Below are 6,471 nucleotides of genomic sequence, written 5' to 3'. Positions count from 1 at the left end.
TGCGTGGGGTTTTCAAAGCCGTGACCTTTCTGAAGTAGATCTCCAGGTCTTTCTTCCAAGGCACCTCTGGGCAGGTTCAAATTGTTAACCTTTCGATTGGTAGTCAAGCGCCTAGCTGCTTGCACCACCCTGGGACTCTATGTTTTCAAGTAGAGTACACATTCAGAAAAAAAGCACAAATCACAACTGTACAGCTCAAAGACTTTTCTCAATGTGAATGCACTTGTGTACCCAACACCCATGTCCCCGGTCCCCCCCCCCCCACTCCCCACTATACTTTCTTCCGGCACTAACAACAACAACAACAACAACAAACCTCAATGCCATTGAGACAATCCCGACTCATAGTCACCCTATAGGACAGAGTAGAACTGCCCATAGGGTTTCCAAGGCTGTAAATTTTTATGGAAGCAGACCACCATATCCTTTTCCTGCAAGCAGCTGGTGGGTTTGAACCACCAGCCTTTTGGTTAGCAGCTGAGTGCTTTAACCACTGCACCATCAGGGCTCCTTTTCCTTGCACTACCCCCTGTTAAAACAAAAATCAATGATAGAAATTGATTGAAGTTTATTTAACATCAGGTCTCCTTAAAGGAGAGTCAAAAATGTTCCAGAGAGGAAAGAGCTTCCAAAGATTCTTATATTCCAGCTTGCTTTTTGTAGTTAGGTGGCGTCGAGTGGGTTTCGACTCATAGCGACCCTATGTACGAAGAAAGGAAACACTGCCGGGTCCTGCGCGATCCTTATAATCATTATTATGCTTGAGCCCATTGTTGCAGCCATTGAGTCAATCCATCTCATTGAGGGTCTTCCTGGTTTTTGTTGACCCTCTGCTTTACCAAGCATGATGTCCTTCTCCAGGGGCAGGTCCCTCCTGACAACATGTCCAAAGTATGCGAGACTAAGTCTCACCATCTGTGCTTCACAGGAGCATTCTGGCTATACTTATTCCAGGACAGATTTGTTCATTCTTCTGGCAGTCCATGGTATATTCAATACTCTTCGCCAACACCATAATTCAAAGGCATCAATTCTTCTTCAGTCGTTCTTATGTATTGTCCAGCATTCACATATATATGAGGCAATAGAAAATACCACAGCTTGGGGCAGGCGCGCCTTAGTCCTCAAAGTGACATTTTTGCTTTTTAAAACTTCAAGAGGTCTTTTGTACCAGATTTGCCCACTGCAATATGTCTTTTGATTTCTTGACTACTGCTTCCATGGCTGTTGATTGTGGATCCAAGTAAAATGAAATCCTTGACCACTTCTGTATTTTTTCCATTTATCATGAGGTTACTTATTGGTCTAGTTGTGAGAATTTTTTGTTGTCTTTATGTTGAGGTGTAATCCATACTGAAGGCTGTGGTCTTTGATCTTCATCAGTAGGTGCTTCAAGTCCTCTTTGCTTTCAGCAAGGAAGGCTGTATCATCTGTGTATCGCAGGTTGGTCATAAGTCTTCCTCCAATCCTGATGCCACATTCTTCTTTATATAGTCCAGCTTCTTGGATTATTTGCTCAGCAAACAGATTGAACAAGTATGGTGAAAGGATACAACCTTGACTCACACCTTTAGTTTTTTTTTTTTTTTTCAATTGTATTTTAGATGAAGGTTTACAGAGCAGCTTAATTTCTCATTAAAAAAGTAAGGCTCATATTGTTTTATGACATTGGTTGCCAACCCCATGACATGTCAACACTCACCCTTCTCGTCCTTGGGTTCTCTATTACCAGCTTTCCTGTCCCCTCCTGCCTTCTAGTCCCTGCCCATTTAGTTGCATTTTATTTTATGGGCCTATCTAATCTTTGTCTGAAGGGTGAACCTCAGGAGTGACTTCAGTACTGAGTTAAAAGAGTGTCCGGGGGCCATACTCTCAGGGTTTCTCCTGTCTCTGTCAGGCTAGTAAGTCTGGTCATTTTTTGTGAATTAGAATTTTGTTCTACATTTTTTTTCAGCTCTGTCCAGAACCATCTATTGTGATCCTTGTCAGAGCAGCAGTGGTGGTAGCCAGGCACCATCTAGTTGTACTGGACTCAGTCTGGTGTGGGTTTTGATAGTTGTGATGCATACCTTTCTTGACTTTAAACCACGCAGCATCCCCTTGCTCTGTTCAACCGACTGCCTCTTTGTAGTAAGATAGGGCTAGAGCCATAGAGCCATTTTTCTTAGCCTCAAGACAGCCCCACACCCAGCCCATTTCCTAGAGTTCTTTCTTTTCCTCCTCAGAACCTCCTCGAAGAGAAACAGCCACGGGCTGGCAACCACCAGTCCTGCCTCCCATCTTGGCACTCCGGATAACCTTTGACTCATTAACTGCCTCATGTGCGGTAAATTCTCCACCCCTGGATGGAGAGCTAACATGCTAATGAACAAAAATGGCTAACTTCCTCCTGCATGGGGAGTTGAATCTGAGTCTTAGAAAATGCTTATTCATTCTAAAACACTCTGGGCCCACCTGAGTGCCATTTTGTATTCTGAAACTGATGCTGCCTATAAAAACCAGCCTCAACTAGCTGCTTGTGAGGCAGTCTTGAATGGCACGCAGCCCCGACTGTCTCCTTGCTTGGCTAACCAATAAAGTTGCCTTTCGTTCTCCCCAACTCAGTATCTTGTCTCTTTGGCTCTGAAAAGAGTCATGCCGAGCAGAACTTGGAGTTCCTGGCAATATTTTCTGGCAAGCCATTCAGGAGTCATTGCTCGGTGTTGGAGGTGGATCAGACAGAGGACCCAACTGAAAGTCCAACCACACCAGGAGATTTCTCCAGGGGACAGGCAGCGGGTCCTTGAGGCCGATACCTCCGAGACCCAACAGTGACTCCTCCAGGGGAGACAAAATGTAATCGGTGATACCCACTGTAATAGTGCACTTCGATCTGCTCTGTTTTCTGGTAACTTGAAAAAGTTGTGTCGAGACTGCCTCGTAGAAGCCAGCCAGTAGCCTGAAACTCTGTAACAGCCACTTAGGACTCTAAGGTAGTTGTTCTCTGTTCTGATATTCTGTTTTAGCCATGGTACTTCTAAAAGTATTCCTGATTGTTCACCTTTAGGATGTAGCCTGAAAAATTGGCAGTTCAGGTATAATCCTATGAAGTAAAAGAAACTTATTTTCTAGTGTAACACAACCTGGCCCTGATATAAATTAGATGATGAAAGGTGGCCAGCTATATGGATCCTTACAATGTAACAACACACTGCAGTTAGATTTGTTTTGTTCTCGCTTGGGAAAGTGGGATGAAAAGTACTATGTAGAAGCTTTTACAATGTTGTGTAGATATAAAGATACCCAGTGTCTTAGTCATCTAGTGCTGCTATAACAGAAATACCACAAGTGGATGGCTTTAAAGAACAGAAGTTTATTCTCTCACAGCTCCCCCCACAGCTCCCCTGCTCATGTATCCAGCCCCATGAGGCAGAGCCCACTATTGGCCATAAGATTTGGCCTCAGAACAGGGGCCCCAACCGAGTCAGAGCCATCAGGCAGGGCTTTACACCCTCCGACAGACTCCAGCCAGAGATGCAGGCATGGTACTTGAGAGAGCTCGAAGATGCTGACAAGCGTCATGTCGATCAGGCCCAAAATTGAGCAGCAGCTGACGCCATCTCCCTTAGGAACCCCAGCTATAACCCTAATGTGCAGGAGCAGGAAACTTTCTCATTTACTATCACAACTGCCTCCTAGCAGGGCTCAGGAACGGAATTCCAAAGCAGAAGAGCCTCCATAAAGAATATGAGGTTAGAAGTCAGAGAAGGACCCTCCTCTTTTCTTGACAGATTCTTTTCAGCTCTCAGCTTTCAGGTAATATACTGATTTAGACCCAGAGTCCCCTGAAAATGCTAGGCTGATTAATGCCATTTTCACAGGGCAAAGTGCCCTGGACATCTGAAAGGAACTTCAGAAAGCCCAAGAGGACATAGCCATGTCAATCTCTCAACTGGCTGAGATTGCCTTCGGGGTCTACACAGGCAGGGAGAAGGAGAGAGAAAAACTTTCAGAACAGACAGAAACCAGCAGAGCAAAACAGCACGCTAGTTTCCTTGTGGCTGCTTTGCAAGGATCAGGGGATTGGCAGGGAAGCCAAAGGAAAGGAGGGCCTCCCAAGTAGATAAGACCGAAGCCTAATGATAAACCCCAGTTGGATAAGAGCCAGCGTGCTTATTGTAAAGAAATGGGATACTGGAGAAATGAGTGCCCCCAAGAGACCCCAAAATAAGCACCCATTGAACCCAAACAAACCTCTGGGGACAGCCTGGCTCCCAGTCATGGCATACTCCAAGAATGAATCAGACTGAAAGGGACCAGAGACAAGCCCTCCACTTGAGCCTCTGGTTACAATGAAAGTGGAGAGAAAGCCCACCAAATTTCTAGTGGACACTGAAGCCACTTTTTTGGTCTTAACTCAAAAACAAGCCCCTTCTTTGGGAAAAATCCTACCGTGGTGGGAGTGTCAGGGAAAGAAGTCTCCAGGCCTACGCCCTTCCTGGAAAAACACTCGCTACCTCCTACATACACTAGATTGCCTAGTCCAGCTGTCAGGATGAGACCTATTATGTAAACTGCAGGCTGAGATCTCCTTTCAGAATGTAAACATGCCAGTGGAGCAAGGTTGGTGAGCTCACCTCATGCTGCGTCAGCTGATACCTGGGCCTATTGCCCCACGGGTGCTCTACCCTTCTTTAATGAAGGACTCAATTCTGAGGCCTTGCCAATCAGCTTTCAATACCTGATCTTACCTGTGAAGAAGAAAGACAGAAGCTACAGGTTTGTGCAAGACCTCTGGGCTGGGCTATCAACCAGGAACCTGTGACTGTCCACTCTGTCGTACCCAACACTTACAACCTACTATCAATGCTGTCACCAGTTTTTAAGTGGTTCACGGTGTTAGACCTGAAAGATGCTTTCTTCTGTATTCCCTTTGAATGTAAAAACCAAGAGATTTTTGTCTTTGAGCGGGAGGACTCCAACACCAGGTAAAAACAGAAATTTTGTTGGACTGTGTATCTCCAAGGGTTCAAAAATTCACCAACCTGATTTTGGTTCAGATCTAGCCAAAGAGCTGTGAGGACTGCGTCTTAACAATGGCATGCAATTGTGACTCTGGTTCCCCAGCTGACATTGCCCCCACGAGATCAATCTCCACACTGCAGTGAAAAGGACAGGTACACGGCAGAAATGGGGTACCACAGAAAAGAAAGGCTGGTGTCTTAGTCATTTAGTGCTGCTGTAACAGAAATACCACAAGTGGACGGCTTTAACAAACAGGAGTTTACTCTCTCGCAGTCTAGTAGGCTAGAAGTCCAAATTCAGGGCCTCAGCTCCAGGAGAAGGCTTTCTCCGTCGACTCTGGAGGAAGGTCCTTGTCTTCAATCTTCCCTTGGTCTGGGAGGTTCTCAGTGCAGCAACCTCTGCTTTCTTGGTGGTATCAGGTCCCCCCTCTCTCTGCTCACTTCTCTTTCCTTCTATCTCTTGTAAAATAAAAGCCAGTACAGGCCTCACCCCAGGAAACTCCCTTTACATTAGATCGGGGATGTGTCCTGAGTAAGGGTGTTACAATCCCACCCTAATCCTCTTTAACATAAAATTACAATCACAAAATGGAAGACAACCACACAATACTGGGAATCATGGCCTAACCAAGTTGACACGTATTTTGGGGGGACACGATTCAATTCATGACAGATGGTTATGTGGGAAGCCCACCAGTCCACTCACTATGGGCATGATGCCCTGTACTCTCTGTACGACGGGGTAAAAAGACATTTGATTGGACAGAGAATTTACAAGGCTATTGAAACTGTAGTACAACAACGTGCCACTTGTGCCAAGAATAACCTCCAAACAGCGTTGCTGCACCCCCGGGACGTGGTGAAAAGGGACACAACCTGGAAAACACTGGCAGGTAATTTCATCCAGATGCCCAGATTGCCTAGAAATTGTAAGTATTTACTTGTATTTGTAGATATTTTCACCAACTGGATTAAAGCTCTTCCCTGCTGAACCGAGAAGGCCACTGAGGTAGTAAAAAAGACTCCTAGAAGAAATCATTCCAGGGTTTGGGTTGCCCCAATCCATTGGAAGGGACAATGGGACTCATTTTATTGCAAAAAAATTGCTCAAGATGTGGTGACCGCCTTGGACATCAATTGGAATCTGCACTCAGTGTGGAGACCCAAATCCGGTGGAAAGGTAAAAAGAGGTAAGCAGCAGCTCAAAAGGCAAAGAGCAAAACTTTGCCAGGAAACTAAATTGGTTTGGACTAAGTTGGCTCTGCTTCAGTCCCGGGCTGCCTGTAGGTCCAAATTAAAAAATCAGTCCCTTTGAGTTGATGTATGTCTGTCCTTTGCTAAAGAATCCTGGAATGGAGCCCCTGGAAGCTGATGACTCTCAACATGAAAAAGGTACCCAGTTCTTAAAAGAACAGTTGCAGTCTCTGTCGGGTGTGTATGCTCTCTCCATAGATAGGCTCACTTTCAA

The sequence above is a fragment of the Loxodonta africana genome, chromosome 3 (assembly GCF_030014295.1).
Source record: "Loxodonta africana isolate mLoxAfr1 chromosome 3, mLoxAfr1.hap2, whole genome shotgun sequence".
In the NCBI taxonomy this organism is placed as follows: domain Eukaryota; kingdom Metazoa; phylum Chordata; class Mammalia; order Proboscidea; family Elephantidae; genus Loxodonta; species Loxodonta africana.
Note: the sequence above shows the minus strand (reverse complement) of the source record.